This window comes from Gopherus flavomarginatus, chromosome 3 (genome assembly GCF_025201925.1).
Source record: "Gopherus flavomarginatus isolate rGopFla2 chromosome 3, rGopFla2.mat.asm, whole genome shotgun sequence".
Classification (NCBI taxonomy): domain Eukaryota; kingdom Metazoa; phylum Chordata; order Testudines; family Testudinidae; genus Gopherus; species Gopherus flavomarginatus.
In genome coordinates, this window is record NC_066619.1 from 201,954,698 (window position 1) to 201,972,426 (window position 17,729).

General features: G+C 39.9%; 1 protein-coding gene across 9 annotated transcripts in view; it reads right to left on the reverse strand.

The window, feature by feature from the left end:
• The window catches only part of FBXW7 (F-box and WD repeat domain containing 7), a 312,721-nt gene that overhangs the window by 226,581 nt on the left and 68,411 nt on the right, over positions 1-17,729 (reverse strand). For 8 of the 9 annotated variants that reach the window (XM_050946415.1, XM_050946413.1, XM_050946416.1 and 5 more), the window contains one exon: positions 14,957-15,010. The exons of the other annotated variant lie outside the window; for it this stretch is intronic. The gene's annotated coding sequence lies outside the window, so the exon portion shown is untranslated. The remainder of the gene's footprint in view (positions 1-14,956; positions 15,011-17,729) is intronic. 9 annotated transcript variants of the gene reach the window in all.

Here is a 17,729-nt window from a genome sequence, read left to right on the forward strand (position 1 = left end):
AAATCTGTTAGCCCTTTCCAACGACATACCTTATGTTTGTTTCCTCGGAGTCTACATCTGTCAAGCAGATGCTTAAGTGATCTAGACCACTTGAGTTCATTCTTTTCGAAACGTCCTTCTGTTACCCAAAGTTAGCAGGAACTAGGGGAAAAGGTGGAGAAGAGGGAGTGAGAGCCTTCGCCCTAAATACAAAATAAATATGTTTGACATGAACCACAGGGTAAGTCTATACTGCAATAAAAAATAAATAAAAAAGTTTAAAAAAAAAACCCACCACACACACACACACCTTACGACAGAGTTCTGAGACTTGCTGCCAACTGACTTTGGGCTCGCAGGGCTAAAAATAGCAGTCTAGACATTTGGGCTGGAGCCCAGGCTCCAAGACCCTCCTCCTTAGCAGGGTTTCAGAGCCCAGGCTCCAACCCAACCCCAAAACATCTACACTGCTATTTTTAGCCCCACAGCCCAAATCCCGTGAGACCAAGCCTATTGCCCAGGCTCTGAGACTCACTGCTGCAGCTCTTTTATTGCAGTGCATATATACCCTTAGGTCCATGTTTGACCTGGCACTCATATTCAGACACTGTGTTTACACTTCAGATAAATAAGCCAATATCCAGAGGATCAAATTTGACAAAAACTGAACTCGCCACCAACAAATAAAATGGAAAAAACTACTGGGGCTCACTCAAGCTCTATTTCCTTAAGAAAAAATGAAATGCCACCCACAGCAGATTACCCAGATATTCAAAATATGATCATGTGCATTCTGTTGGGCTCCACCACATGAAGGAGTGGTCTGCTTTGCATCACTGGGATTTGCTCCACATCACTGGGGTTGAGATACTCCTATAATCAAAGCCAGATTAAAACACAGATATGAGCTTAGTGCCCCAGCTACCAGAAATACGATAGTATCAGAATCTAAACTTATTTATTTACACTGTTCTAATTACGCCAGTGTAATCTCTGTTTTGCATCAGTGTAGTGTGTATAGTAAGGTGATGCACTGATGTAACCACATCCATGTCATTAGCTGTACTGGTGAAGATTTCCCTAATCTAGACAAGCTCTAAATCACTGGAAAACTGAGTTACCAGATTTTCTAAAGAAAGGTGCACTCTCATTGATTTATCTCAATGGGAATTCACACCTATTGGTTTAGGTTGCCTCTACACATCACTGAACCTATTCCTTTCAGTTTATATTTTCAAGATTTTCCTTGCAATCATAGGATTAGACTGTTTTCATAAAAAGAGAATGTCAACTTGCTCTGTAGCACCTCAAGACCTGCCAAATCACCGACTGGGCCGAATTTGAGCCTTGTTTACCACTTAATCCTTGAGAGATGCAGACACACTGTTCAGAGCCTGTTTGACTTAAGTCTACTAAGATGTTCTCTTCACTCCTATCAGATGCAGAGCTGAATATATTACTGTTCAGAATATACTATTCCCAAAGATTTATGAAACTTGACAAGACAGGGACGAAAAATTTCCCTGCCAATTCAAGTAATAAACTGCAATGCTGTTGTTCGTGAGAATCTTCACTGCCTGAACTATAATCAAATGAATGCATGCTTAGAATGCAAGCCTATCACTCTTAGCCAAAAGAAGTGGGTAATTTGAATTCATTGGGTTTCCTTAACCCTATGTACCTTGCGCAAGGTTGCTAAATGTTTATTCTGTTAGACTTGGTTTATCCCTGATAGCAGGTAAACTGATGTTTTAGATTTGGCTGGAGGACAGAGTCACTAAAAATCAACACATCTTAGTGCCAGGAGCCAAAGACCCACCAAAACATGAGACAGTGAGTCTATCTGAGTGAAGTAACTGAGGCAAGGGCAGCATCTGACACCAGATCAGGTAAAACTCTGTTACAGGTAGATATGGAGATATCTACATATGTGTTCAGCCTCATTTCCTCTCTCTCATCTTACTGTGGTTTTATTTAGTTGTCTTCTTTCCCTGCTATATCAAATGCTACCCATGTAAGGGCTTGTCTATACTGTGAAGCTAATTCAGATTAAAGTGGGCATGATTTTTAAAGCCAAATAGCTATTCTGAATTAACTCCTCATGCAGATACTCTTATTCTGGGAAAATTTGCTCTTATTTTGGAAACTTCCCCTGTAGATAAGCCTTAAAACTACTTTCTGTGTAGTCTTCAGGAAGAAAAAATTATAAAAAAGTTTTTAAAAGTTTTAATCACTTAAATATAAAACATTAGTAAAGTAACCCTTATGTTATTTATTTTCATAAATTCACTTTATGGTACACTGTACCTACATTTTCAGTTTTCAATATGGCAGAGATTTTTATATTTATCCCATAATTATCACAAGTGGCTGAGGGTGAGTGAGAACTGGAGGCTTCAGCAATTGGGTCTTCGGCTCCAGTGGATTACTGGCTCTCAGTAGAGACCTCTCATGCCATCCTTCAGTGAACTAATATCCATATCTCTGACTCTGGGGATCACTGTAAAACCCTCCGCACCGCCTGTGTCCTCCACCTGTTGGCGCCAACAGGTCCTTTGTTCACAATATCCATCATTACAGATGGAGTTCTGGTTTGGAATGACATGCCATTCAAGACATTATCTAATGTGGACACCATTAAAAAAACTGTAATCCCTCAAAAGGACAAGATAATCAACAGATTACTACTGGTAGGCTGAAAATGAAGAGTACCTGATTTTGCTGAGGATGCATCTATGGCCTCTCAAAAAGGTGTCTGGAAACAGCAACGAATCATAGCACTTTATATAAAATGTATCAGAGACACTGGGTTGAGACCTTAGCCTTAATATCTCCTTCTGGAGAGACACAAGCTTTCCTCATAGCACACACATTGACGCTATTCTCGAACACAGAGGCACTTCTACCAACATTTGAAATTGTGTGGGGTCTACGATCACCCCAAACAGTCACTCTTGGCCTTTGTATGCCATCACCCATGGGTATAGGACTGGATTTTCAAGACCAAAGGCATCACTGCCCTGAGAAGGGCACATGCAGGACTACCCAGAATGCTTTTGCTGTCACAGGCAAACTTCATTGTATGTATGATGGCTGTCAATTTTACCCAGCTTTTATTAAATTAAATATTGTAACATTTTGGCTTTAAGCTATTATATAATAAAAGTCTGACTTTACTCTCATGCATTTTATATCCCTTACCCTGATTTTACCTTAAACCTGCAGAGACAACAAATACAAAGGACATAGACATAGACAGTAGGGAGAACGTGCATAAGGGATGTAGGACAGAAAGCAGGTAGATGGGAAGTGACAAATGCAATGTAGATTGGGTAATGTACTCCATACAGAGTCTTGGTAGTTCCATGAGTCTTTGGAAATTCTAGAGGAGTACAATTATACAGTCTGGTGTAACATTTGAGGAGACAATTTAGGAAACGCTTTTGGAAGATGTGAATTTTCAGGAAGGGGTTATAAGGAATGTGAAAAGGCATGAGACAAACACAGGCAGGAAAGGGATTCTAGACAGAGAGAACTGACAGGGAATATACCAAACACTGCAATATTTTATCAAGAGGAAGTTGACACAATATGATCAAGTTATATCCCAAAGTATGAAAACTGAAAACTTGCAATTTTTTGCAACTTCAAGTGTTATTCTCATTCAGAACATGGACCTTTTTTGAAATGCACTAAGCCATTTCTCTCATCAACATCTCAGGAAAACAGATACCACAGGTTAATCATCTTGTTTCCTGCAACAACCCAGTTTTTCAGCAATAAAACCACAAGTCTGAAACGTACCCCTAGCAAGCAGATCTGGAAAGCAGGCATTTACTCACCGTTTCTGGTTCTCTGCTATGAAAATTCTCAACAGGACTTCTGTCAAGTTAATCTCCACATTGAAAAGGAGCGGAAGAGTCCGTATTTGTGGGGCATACACTTTCAGATTACTCAAGAATCATAGCACAAAGCATGAAAGAAATTGTGAACAAAGTTGTGTTGTCATTTATTACTCTTTCCACCCCTTTACTCTGCAGCAAAACAAATGGACTGGCCTTAATTAAGTTTAGGAAGCAGAAATATTTACAGTAATCAGCTGCTTTAAAGACAAGTCTGTGTACATTAACATCTGAGTTGTTTGATCCAAGCATAGGAATTCATTGCAACTGTCTTGTTCGCCTCTTTTCTTCCCACCTCTTGTCCACAGTATGTTTATTCTTCTAAACAAAGGATTTATTTGGACAAACTGTTTCATTGTAAACATTAACATTTTAAACAGTCCATCTTAATTCTTCAGTGTTGTAACTCATTGTCAAAATTTCTTTTTTTTTTTCCCTCCCCTAATAACCCTTTAGGAGGTTACAGGTCCAAAGCTTGCTACCCAATCTAACCCCTGCTACAGCGAACACAATCTGCATGAGAGACACACATGAGAAAATGCTATTTTACAATACCAAGAGGTTATGAGGGTTTAAAAAGCTATTAAGAACAACTTACATGTGCTAAAAAAATTAAAGCTTTAAAAATAAAAGACAATTATATTCTGTATACCCGTTAAACTTCTGGCGCGAAGAGCTGGGTCTTCCTAAGAGCAGAAGTTGGCAATGTTTAACATCAAAATGCATTAACAGATGTGAACAAAGAAAGGGGAAAGCGTCTTGCTTGTTAACTTCTTTTCTACTATATCATGTCTGACAATCCTAAAAGGGGAATTACTTCCTCCAGTTAGGAAAGTGTAAAGGCAGCCCAAAGTGGTGAAAGGAGATTGAGTATTCTGCAAACTCCGTTTCCTGGCTACGCTTTCCATTTCCATGATTAATAAAGGAAAATAAATTCAGAGTATCTCATGACTCTAAAAACAGAGCACTCGAATACTTGATCGGATATATTTTTCTTTATCGATTTCCTTCTAATAGGAGGAAGTGACAAGACTCTACATCTGTGTGTATATACACATATACACATATCCTTCATGGATACAGAAAGCTTCTCAGCTCAAGGAATTGACATGGTTATGGAGGAATGAGCACCTAAGGTTTGGTGCAAGCTTTTCACTATTTTTGACTGCTGTACAGAACACTGCTTACTACACCCTGCATAGTTTCATCTGGTGCTTTCTTAACCTTACCCACATATGGCAAACCATATAGGGACTTTGTATCCTGATTACTCTTCATATGATGCTTGTGCTATCATGTGTCTCCTCCATGCATTATACTCATGCAAAAAGAATTAGAGAATGAAGTGGTAGCTGTGAATTTTACAAGTACATGGACATAACAGATAAACTAATCTGCCAGGCTGTTCGCAGCAGAGCAAGGGAAACAAGGTACTTAGGTAATTGTCCAGGCCTATCTCTGAGCCCTGAAAGTTAGACGAGAGATAGAATAGTTCAGTGATTGGTGTTAGTGTGGGACTTGGGGAACACAAGTTTAGTTTCCTGCTCTATCATTAATTTCCTGGGCAATTTAGTCTCTCTGTGTCTCACTTGCCAATCTGTAAAATGGTGATAGGAGCACTTCCCTACCTAACAGGGGTGTTCCAATGATGAATATTTTAAAGATTGTGATGTGCTCATTACTATGGTAATGAGAACCACTTAAAAAAATCCCACCAATTCACCTTTAACATAGATCCAGAAAATTAGTCAGAAAAATCCTGCTCTTGCATTTCTTCCTCTACTATCTATGCTGCTGGAAGAGGACAGGTGGAGTTAGGGGGAAGAGACATGTTTAACTTTTGTATACAGTATTGTTGTGGCTCATTGGTCCCAAGATATTCACAAGACAATGGGTACCATCAAACCGTTATGACCTATGCTCGATGAAAAATCTTTTCAGAACCCCCTCTACTGGCCTTGAAAGAGCCCCTCAACTTCATCAAGCTCATCATCAGAAGCAAGCTCCCCTCAGATTAGGACACACCAACACAAAGAAGCACCAGACACGAAACCTGAAGACAAAGCTCCACTGCTATGATGATCAACACTTCCCCAGCACACACACAAAACACCTTTCAAGATCCATGGGTCCTACACATGCCTATCACAACATGTGGTGTACCTTGACCAGTGCACTAAATGCCTCAACAACAACTATCTGGTGAAACCAGACAGTCACTCTGTTCTCAAAAGAGCAAACACAGAAAACTGATAATACATTGTATCACCTATGAGTGAACACTTTTCACAAAGCAAACACTCTATATCTGACCTCTCAGTCCTGATCTTCAAAGAAAACCTGCATAACACAATCAAAAGATAAGCCTAGGAGCTTAAATTCATAACTGTCCTAGACACTAAAAATCATGAACTGAATACAGACACTGGATTTACTGCTTATTACAACAATTTATAACCCACTAACCCCACCCCCACCCCCAACTTCCCCACTACCACCACTTATTCCCTCCTATGACTGGACAGATTTTAACAGGTCACTTCATCTTGAATACTTCCTTGAAATGTGTGTTAACTACTTATACTAAACAATCTGTTCTGCCTTGTATTTAGCTGTGACATTCTGTATACTTTTCCCAGACCTGAGGAAGAGCTCCGTGTAAGCTCGACAGCTTGTCTTTCTCATCAACAGAAGTCGGTCCAAACTATATTACCTCACCCGTCTTCTCTATGTTTAACTTTTGGCAGGCCAGCTCCAGTAACTTCAAACACAAAGAAGAACTGTGTCTACAACAGTAAATAGACAGAAATGCAAAAATAAACACTAGAATCCTGCTTAGATAGGAATGTTGTTGCTTCCTGCTACGCTGCTCAAGCAATGGGATCCGGAGGGCTCAGCTACTTAAATGACAGCTCTAGGCTGTCTTTGTATCTGACCAGCAGGGGAACCAATGCTTATGTTAAAATTACTGGACATTATTAAAGGGAGAGAAGTTGTCCAAAAAAAAAAAATTAAAAACAAAATATATATAACCACTGGTATAAATCTAGAGGATAGTCAGCAAACCTTCCAAAAAAATCTCGTTACAGTTACTAATACTTAAAAATTTATATATGAAAGAATGAGGATCAGCCCTGGATGTTATGTCTTATTATTTTATAGGACATTAGCAACTTTTGGTTAATCTGTCTCGCACCTTGATATTAGTGAGGTCATCCATGCATTTATGTGTAAGCTATGAGCCAACTTTTACATATGTGCATATGTCTGCAATCACAAATCAGTAAGCAACCAATGCAAACAGAGATGGAAACTCTGCATCACTGTATAATCACTAGATAAATTGTTTAAAATGATAAATCAAACCGATTAAATAAAAGCAGAAAAAAATGTAAGCATAAAATGCTAACTCAAGCCAGCTAATCTTGAATGGCCCCTTGAAATATCTGTTAACTACTTACGCTAAACAAATATGTTCCATCATGTATTTAGCTGTCAGAGTAGTAGCCGTGTTAGTCTGTATCCACAAAAAGACTAGGAGTACTTGTGGCACCTTAGAGACTAACATATTTATTGTAGCATAAGCTTTCGTGGGCTACAGCTCACTTCATCGGATGCATGTAGTGGAAAATACAGAAGGAAGATATCTATATACCCGGGGAACATGAAACAATTATGGTAACATCCATTGTTTCATGTTCCCTGGATGGATGGATGGATCTTCTTTCTGGATTTTCCACTACATGTATCCGATGAAGTGAGCTGTAGCCCACGAAAGCTTATGCTACAATAAATGTGTCAGTCTCTAAGGTGCCACAAGTACTCCTATTGTATTTAGCTGTGACACTGGGCTTGTCTTCACATACAGTGTTGCAGCTGTGCTACTGTAGCACTTAAATTAAGATGTTCCTCCTACGCTAATGCGATAGTTTCTTCCATCAGCGTAATTAATCCACCTCCCTGAGAGGGCAGGAGAACCACCCCCATCAACATAGCACTGTCTACACAGGTGGCTAGGTTGGTATAACTACATCACTCAAAAGTGTGAATTTTTCACACCCCTGAACAACGTAGTTATACCGATATGCATCTGCAGTGTAGATCTGAACTCTGAGTACATTTCCCAGACCTGAGGAAGAACTCTGTGTAAGCTCGAAAGCTTGTCTCTCTCACCAACAGAAGTTGGTCCAATACAAGATATCACCATCTCTCTCTAACTTCCAAATATGTTATCTGAATGTGACTCCTTCGCATGACATTTAGGACATTCTATGGGTATCAGTTTCTCCAAACAATACAAAAGGGAGACACACACACACACAAACATATACATTTTTAGGGTAAAGCTACACATAATCCAACATACATTCTCTTCTATATCTGAGCCTTTTGCAATGCTCTGTCAGTGTAAAGAGGGCAGAAAGTCACCTGATCTCCCTAGTTGGCATAAATCTAGTGATGCCAACCTCCCTGCAATGCATCAGGCATGTGAAGATTGGGAAGGGGCAAAACAGCTTCACTCCCCATCTGCACACAGTAGGCGATCTGCACAGCTGACAATCCAGCCCAATGACAACTCCAATACATACATCACATCACTTCACTCCTTCCAAAGACCAAATCCTTGCCTCTCTTTTGCAGGTGTGAATGCTCTTTCTGTAGTAAAACATATTCAACTGCACAAAGTAGAAGAGGATTTGGAGAGTCTACACAGGAAGACTTGTATAAAGCATAGTACAGATAACTAACATTAGAAAAATATAGCATATACACATCATTGTATACTTTAGCTTGTGCTAAATAAATTAAGTTAGAGTTTAGACTCCCCCAACTTAACACGTTAAAAAGTATGCAATGACTTTTCTGTATTAGACTTTCAAATACATACGATAGCTAACATGTTTTAACATCTCACCATTTATCCTCATCTAGACAAGGTGTTATGAAGGACTGCTAATCTCAGAAATGTAAGATTATTTGGCTCAGAAACTGTTTTTACTAGCAGCGTAGTTAAAGGTTTTATTCTTTGATAAATTAAATGGCAAAAAACTTCATTAATAAAGAGTTAAGGTTACCCAGTGATGGCTTGTACCCTTCCATAACATAAAATTCAGTAAAACTCAGACTTGTGAAAACCCAGAAATATAAAGTATAAGATATATGACGACTACACAATCGTACTTCTGCACCCCCTGCAGCTGGCATGCACTCCGGTTGCACTCATTGTGTTAAGTGGAGCTGTACTGAATGGTGGAGGAATTAGCTGGAGCAGCTTTGAAAAGCTGTGATTATGGTATGAGGAGATCTGGGGGACTGTGTGGGTCTATGTGAGCCTCTCTCCCTGAACCCTGTGATCAAAGGAAGTAGGTGCATGCGTACTCAGAAGTTCAATATGACTCATTTCAGCTCTGTGAAGTGCAGACTGGATCAGTAGTGGGGCACAGGGTCTTCTTGCAATGAGGACTGTCAGCAGCTAGATGGGAGATGAGTGCGGTCTGAGAGTTTAATTAAGGGTAAGTGAAAGAATGTTTCGTGGTATTGAGTGCATAAGTGTATTGTGTGCATAAGGGTTGTAGAAAGGGGTTGAAGGAGTTGTAAACTTTAGTAAAGATGTTTTTTCTGTGGAGTAGGCTAAGTGTATGAGGCCTGATCTACATGAGGAAATTAGGTTGGTATGACTATGTTGCTCAGGGATGTGAAAAACCACACCCTTGAGCAATGCAATTAAACCTATCTAACCATGATGTAGATAGTATAGCTACTACTTCTCGGGGAGGTGTAGTAAACTACATCGACAAGAGAACCCTGCTCTTAGCATAGACAGTGTTTTCACTGAAACACTGCAGTGTTTTAAGTGTAGACAAGCCCTGAGTGTAGGAAATCCTTGTTCAGCACAGGGCAAAGGCAACATGTAAATGTATATTATAGGCTTATGGGGCCGTCTTTCAAAGAGGGAGAAGTTAAGATAGTACAGTTGTGCACTTTAATTCTCTATTTCTTGTTTTTAATAAGTCTGAGTTTTACTGAACTCAACGTCCTGGAAGGTCACGAGCTATCACTACCTGGAGAACCTTAACTCTGCGTTAAAGCTTTTTGCCATTTAATTTTCTAGGATTTTTTTTTAAACAGAAAGAGAAACATTGTGAGTAAGAGTCAGTAGTTTTTCAGGCAGTTGCAATTATCATGTAGGCATGAAGTACAGACATGTGGTGGACAGAGAATGATAACAACATGTAGCTCTTACATAGCACTTTTCATCTGCTTGAACAAATGGGGAAACTGAAGCACAGCAAGACAGAGACTTGGCCCAAGACCCAGGCCAGTGGAAAAGCTGGGAACGGACCTCAGGTATTCTGAGTCCCTGTCCGCTGTTCTCTTCATCCGGTCACATATGGACTATGTATTTCCTAAATCCTCCACACTCTAACATATACTTTTTTTGCAGTGTTAGGGGATAATAGTTGTGCTTTGAAATGTCTGTCAGGGCTGGCTTTAGGATGTGCTGGACCCAATTCGAAAGAGCTGCTGTCGAAATGCCGCTGAAGACAGCGGCGGCAACTGAGCTGCCGCCGAAGATAGCTGCGGCAATTTGGCAGCAGGTCAATCAGTTGCTGCTGTTTCTGGCAGCACTTTGGTGAAAGGTGCGGGATCCCTCTTCCGGACGCTGTGCGGCCCGATTCCTGGGAATTGGGGGAATCACCCTAAAGCCAGCCCTGATGTCTGCAATGTGTAATTGGTAACAAAGCCAGTGAGAAATCTCAGATATGACACTAACAGTTTTATTACATAGCGGTTACAGTACTTCTAAGCATGTGAGAGAAAACTGGTGTGCCTCTTTCTGCCTCAGAACACCACTATTCCCTGCAACAAACATTGGCAAAATCTGCGAAGTTTAAGAAAAGCTGTTTTTTCAGGGAGCTGTTCTCAGGAATGTCTTGGGATAACAAGCCTGGTACATATCAATTTCTTTGTTAAACTGACAAACTCATATAAGCCTGCAGCGTTCAGCGGGCGTAACTGGACACTGCAAGACAGAGGTTCCTAGGGTTGTGTTTGGGACTGGAGATATTGGCTAGTGTCATTCGGTTGCACAATCCAAGCAGCTTACATGCCAGAGGCTGTGCGTGAACAGCCCAGGACTGGGGATTCTCACAGCAGAGCAGGGTAAGGCTGGCTCCCGGAGTCAAGGATTGGAGTGACCCAGCAGATCATCGGTCCAGATAATACCAGGGGAATGTCACAGAGGGTCTGAGACTTCCCCAGAAAGACAACCACCCTCCAGAACCTGGCTCACAGGAGAGCCGGTGATAGGGGCAAGGGGAAAATCTGAACCCCAAAGATGGGCAGAGACCCCCACATCCTACCACATACACAGGGGAGAGGGAGCAGGGCTCACACACCCCCAGGATGAAAGGGATCCCAGATCCCAGTTCACATGGGGAGAAAGGACAGAGGGCTCAGACTCCCAACCCTCAAGAAAGTCAGGCCCCAGAACCTGGCTCACATGAGGGGGGACATGGCGCAAGTGTGACCCCTGTGGATGAACAGGGGCCCCCTAGATCCTGGCACACAAACAGACAGGATGGCAGGGAGCATGACTCAGACCCCCTAGAGTTTTAAGGTCCCCCCATATCCCAGCTTACATGACTGGAGGAAGGGAGAAAGTATCAGGGCCCCTACAGGGGCAGGTGGGGCCCAAAATGTTGGTGTACACACAGCAGGGGATAATGAGGGCTGACATCTTCCTGCCCCTTTTTCTTCCTCAGAGTCCCTATCCCTCACCCTCACGTTCCCTTCCCAGTGTCTCTCTCCCTCTACCAGCCCCCAATTCTTCTCACCTCCACTAGCACCCATTCTCATCTATCCCCCTTCCATAATCCTCTCTCCCCTTGATGCAGCCCCAAATGCTTCTCTTCTCATCTTTATTCCCCCCACTCCTCAATCGCTAAAATGCCCCTCCCCTGCCAGCAATCATTTGAATGTATATATATTCACATATTTTATAAATCTACTTTGAATACATTCCCCCAAAATTAAAAACCTAATTTTCTAGTATAGAGCAGGCCTTTGTGTAATTCATGGGGCTTTTTAGCATTACAAGTGCTTTTTAGACCAACTAAATGAAGAACCAAATTCTTCGTATAATATTGTAAAATAATTTCCTCTCAAGGACTAGTGCGTGGCATGCACACTACTGGGGTAACTCTCTAGCATTTGAGACTCTGATGCTATGAACTCAGCCCTGTTTTGATCTTTATCTGTGCACAAAAAATTGCAAACCATATCACCTCTTAAAAAAAAAGAAGCTAGTTTTTCTAGGGAGCAGTACCTTGGAAACTCCTGGTTTGAATAGCCCCAAATATGGATCTCTGACTAAACCCAATACCCCCTAAAAGAAACAAAAAATCAAGGCAATATGAGAAAAGGTACAGATTTTAGAACACTTCGACAAATCAAGTTCTACAGAGAAAGCTGGTCTTACTCTTAACTATGGAAAAGTTATCACACTGCTACAACAGAGAGAGAATGTGAACAGGAAAAAAGATGGTCTTACTCCAAGACCATCCTTAGGAAACCAAGAACATGGGTAGTTCGAGAGGAAGAGTACTGATGGATTGGGAGAAGGCCACCTTGTAATATCCTTATATTTGTTACTAAATAAGGCAATATCCCTTCACTTTTGAATACTTATAATCTCTATATGTTATTTACAAAGAATCTTTCACAATATTTAAGTAGAGTTTTTCCTGCACTCCAAACATGACTTATGCACGTTTTTTATTTCTAGACCAATCATGGCATGAATAGTATTGGTACACAAGCAGATGAAAAAAAAAGTCAAAACCCATAAGTGACAGGGTGATAGAGAAAGAAAAAGAGTATCCTTTAGGTAAAAGAACAAAGTCATTAGGCAATATTCAATTTTCAAGGTGCCAAGGATTATTAAACAACTGGGAATTTGGAAAATGTACTAAGTGGTTAACCATGTCCATATTGTGGGTCAAATTTGACCCACAAAGATTTCAGGTTTCCAAATGTATGACCTATAGAAGTCTTTATACGCTCAGGAAAAACTGTTTATTACCAAACTAAATACCACACTACTGTCTGAATACCACTCAAAAACAGAAAATGAAAGTGACTAGAAAATGAAAGTGACTAGGCTATATTAATTTCTAAACTAGATAAAACAGAAAAGTATGACAGTGAAATGCAAAAATTCAGCTGTAATAATGTAATTTTAAGGTGCAACTTTTGATATTGAAAATTTTAATAAAAATAATATTTCTTCCCAATTTGTTAGCATCTAACTTCACGATATTTGTCCAGCAACATTTGGACCAATGGTCACATCAAAGGAAGAAAGAAAAACTGTCATTCTAGAAGTCTTTCAGACAGCTTCAGTTCCTTTCAGCAATTTCCCCAGTGTCACCCTTGGAATTTCTACTGCTTCAAAACCATATTTCAGCCTATTGCTTCCTTTTTTCTGCCAGTAATTTGTTTTCCTAGTCATTAATTTTCCCTCCCCAATCTTAAGTCCTTACTTACCAACCTACCCTAAAAAGGATTTAAGGCATAATAATTGTGAAGTGCTTTGGGACTGAACGGAAGACGTTATCTCAGTATTATTTAATGTCATCCACCCAGATATTCAACCCATTGGCCAAAGCCCCTGTTCGTCTGGGGAAAAAGGGCAGGAATAAAAGTCTTTGTATACAACCAGTCTTTGCAACACTACTTAAAAGGAAGAAGGCTGGCAATTGCAGATTAGCTTTTTGTTGTGGTGGGATTTGTTTTTTTTTTTTTTAAATAAATACTACTCAAAGTACAGCATAGTTTCAGAAGAAATAACCCCCTAAACTTTTTTCAGGAGATAAGTTTAAAAAAATTATTTCAAAACCCTCTAACAGATAATATTTTAGTATACATGTCAAAATAATGCCAGTTAAAGAGAGATTATCAGTAATACAGTCTCACATGTAAATATTTTGAATGTAGTAACTCAACTACAGAAATGCCATTTTTGTCTTTCAGATATATTTTTCTTTTTTTGCCTAAGTGCTCTACTAGTTCAGAATCTGGGCTCCTGCTCCTTTTATTATTTTTAAAAAAACAAAACAAAACAAAAAAAAACCACTTCCACTCACAATCCTAGAAGGATTTTGTGCTCTCAGCAATCCTGCATTGGCATCTGCCTTCAGACATAAGATTATTAACTTCCTCAGCAAAAAAGCAGAATTTCAGTACTTGTGGCATTTCACCTGTCTTGCGCTAAGTAGCATAAAAGCTCTCTGAGAATCCTGCACAGATTATAATTTTAGGGAAGATTTTTCTTCCTAGTTTACCACAGACGGTTTTGAGTAAGTAGAGCTTAGTGATATTCTGTCTGCCAAGGTGCTGTACAGGGCTCATGTATGATGTCACAGCACATATAACACCACTGAGATTTTGGTCAGAAGGGTCACTACATTATTTCTTTCCCAAACTGTAACAAAACTTCCACAATTAACAGAAAAACCACAAGGACACGTAATGTATGGACACCCATGAAAAATACGTAGTTGTCTTCTGCACTTACATAAATCACTCAAAATCAAAAGGAGTTATTCTCAAATATGGAGTGACAAGGTCAACTTCTACGTTCAAGAGTTGGGGGACACCCAGATGTGCACAAACTAATCTATTTACTAGCTTCAGAGTACTAATATTCAACCAGATATCTACTAATAAAATCCCATCACATTAGTTCTTGGCTCTGAGATGGAACTACATGCTCTGTAAGTCTTTGCAACTAACTGCTGTATCAGCACAAATCCTACAGCACATACTGTGACAGGAGTAACTATTACTAAAACAAGGACTTCGCGCAGTGAAATGATGGTCTGCTTAGGTTGCAAGTTCTTCGTGTAAGCACAGACGCAGAACAAAAAACCCTATAAATGTAGGATTGTTGAAAACATTTTTAAATGAGCTCCTTCATCAAAATATATTGTATCTAACCAAAAAAACAGAGGGATTAGTACCCCCTATACGGTTTTATGAACAAGGAGAAGACAAAGCTAACAGTTACTCACCAGATTTCTTTAAAATAATCTTCTCACAGTCTCTCTGGTAGTCTAATATTATGCCTGTATAATAAAAAAAAAGAGTATTTTTTAAAACCCATGTAAACAGCAAGTAAACCTACATTAACTATACAATCCTTAATTAATTTACATTTAATATAAACAAACTGTCTTCCTTGCTCTTAGGACAAGGCTCAAAATGAAGACAGTAAAATCATACATTAAGAAAGTTTTGTCATTATATGAATAATACCAGAGAGGCTGAAGAATAACTTGTAACATTAGGGTGCAGGCAAACACAGCTTATCACAATTATAAGAACTACCACAAGAAAGATAGGATATCATTTCCTCCAGCAGCTGCAAGCTGATGACTCCTTAGAAATGCTTCTGTATATCAAAAAGAGCAACATCAGTGATTATTATTTGTATTACCATAGGAGGCCTAGTCATGGAGGACGAATACATTGGGTTGGGCACTGCACAAAATACAAAACAAAGATGGTTCCTACCCTTAAGAGCTTACCACCTAAGTGCATACAGACAGACAGATGGTAGTATACAAAGAAACAACGACCACACTGGGCAGCAGGATAGGCTGTTGTTTCAGCATTTCAGCAGTCTAACAGTTGTTAAGTTTTTTGTGAACGTGATGGAAAAGGAGAGTTAAGGAAGGATTTGAAGGAAGATAATGAGATAGTTTTACAGACCTTCCTGGGTAGTTCCCCCCAAGAACGACGCGTAGCATGTGGAAAAGCACAAAGGTGCCCACTTGAAAATTTAACAGGTGGACAAGGGAGGTTAGCATAATGTGACTCTGGAAGGCAGAAGTCAACGTCTCAATAGCGAATGAGAGATGACAGGTTGGGTGGGGACAGGTTGTGAATGGGTTTGAAAACAAAAGATAAGTAGTTTATATTTGATGTGATAGAGAAGAGGTAGCCAGTGGAGGGATGCAAAGAGAAAAGTGACATGGTCAGAGTGATGTGCTAGGAAAATAATCTTTGCAGTAGCATTCTAAATGGATAGGAGTAGGGTAACGTTGCATTAATCAAATGTAGCAAAAAAAGAACGTTGCAGTAATCGAAGTTTAAGTGTGTAGATGGGTATGAAAGGCCATTTTCAGAGACATTAAGCAGAAAGAATCAGCAAGACTAAAGCTTTGTCTACACTACGCACCTTTTAGCCATACTGCTGTGCCACTATAGCCATGCCGCTAAAAGGTACGCAGTGTAGCTGCTGTTTGTTGGAAGGAGAGAGCTCTCCTGACGACAAAAAACTTCCTCCCCCAACGAGTGGCAGCAGCTTTGTCGGCAGGAGACCAGAAGATCAAGAGCTCTGTTTTAATCATATTTAACTTGAGCTGATGGCTAGACATCTATGAGGAGATTACTTTCACTGGGACAGAAAGAGACAGATCTCGAGACAAGAGTTCTGTCAGTCATCAGCATAGAGATAGTAGTTGAATTTGTGTTTGTGGATTAAATTACTCATTGATGAATGCTAGCATTTCTCCACAGTATTTTTGGTGGCATTCAACCTTCAATACTGACAACCTGGTTAACTCCCAAGTCTAATGAGTTTCAGGACAGAGACGGGCATCAAAAGAGAAGTCAAAAAAAGCAAACAAATCAACTACTTGAGTACAAATCTGAACAAAAAATTCAAACATTAACAATTAACCCTACAACAAATTAATCATAGCAAACGAGAAATAAGCATCTATTTAATTAAGTGTGGCAGGTTGCTCAGTGCAATTGAACAATTTCAGCCTTGGTTTCACTGCTCTATATACGGTGGTGGCATCAACATCTATAAACTCAGGCTGTCCAACATTTCCCATTATAAAACCCTGTTTTCATTTGCTTACAGCTTAGCCGAACTTCAACCATTTGGGCTGAAATTTTCCATGATGGGTGTTTGTCTTATACTGAACTTTTAAGTTTTAGCATTAAAAAAGCAGGTCTGCTGGTTCAGAGAAAGAGGTTAGCAAAACAACAAAACAAAGCCATGTGTACAATAATACAATCATACAACTGTTCTATTGAGAAACTCTAGGGCCTCCATGCTCTGGAGCAGAGGTTTGAAGTTTGGTAAAGGGATCGCCCTGGAGCCAAAGAGGTGCCTTTGGCCATTCCTGAAAAATCCACCCAAATTCGGCAGCTTTATAAGCCTCTGGAAGAAAAAAAAATCACCATTTGTACATGTGCTGTAGAGACTTCTTAGAATATGGTGGCTTAATTTTCAAAGAATTCTATTCACACTGAGCATGTCCAGTTCAGACACAGCTCCAACATGACAAACGTACTTCAAGCTGCAGCCTACAGCATCAGGGGCTTAGCAGGGCTTGACCTGAAATTGCTTCTTCTGGCTGCCAGACACTGCTGTGGCACTGAGTAGCAGAAGAGAGAACCAAGAGACTGATAGAAAGCTGCAGAACTGCCTTGAAAAGCTATGTCAATTGAAATCTCTCAGGAGGGAAAATCTTATTAATCTACACTGCAAAGTAGATCACACACATCTCAGTTCCTTCTCCCAAAACACAAGAGTTCTGATGTTATAGAGAATTCAGAATTAGCTGGGAAGGTGAACTGATAGTATGAATTCACAAGAATCTCTCCTGAAAAACAATTACCAATAAATAACCTCTTTCCGCTTTGAGAGCCTCTGTACATTTCCACTTGTAGGAGCTCCTTGCCAGAGGATGTTGTGAAGGCCAAGACTATACCAGGGTTCAAAAAAGAACTAGATAAATTCATGGAAGATAGTTCCATCAATGGCTA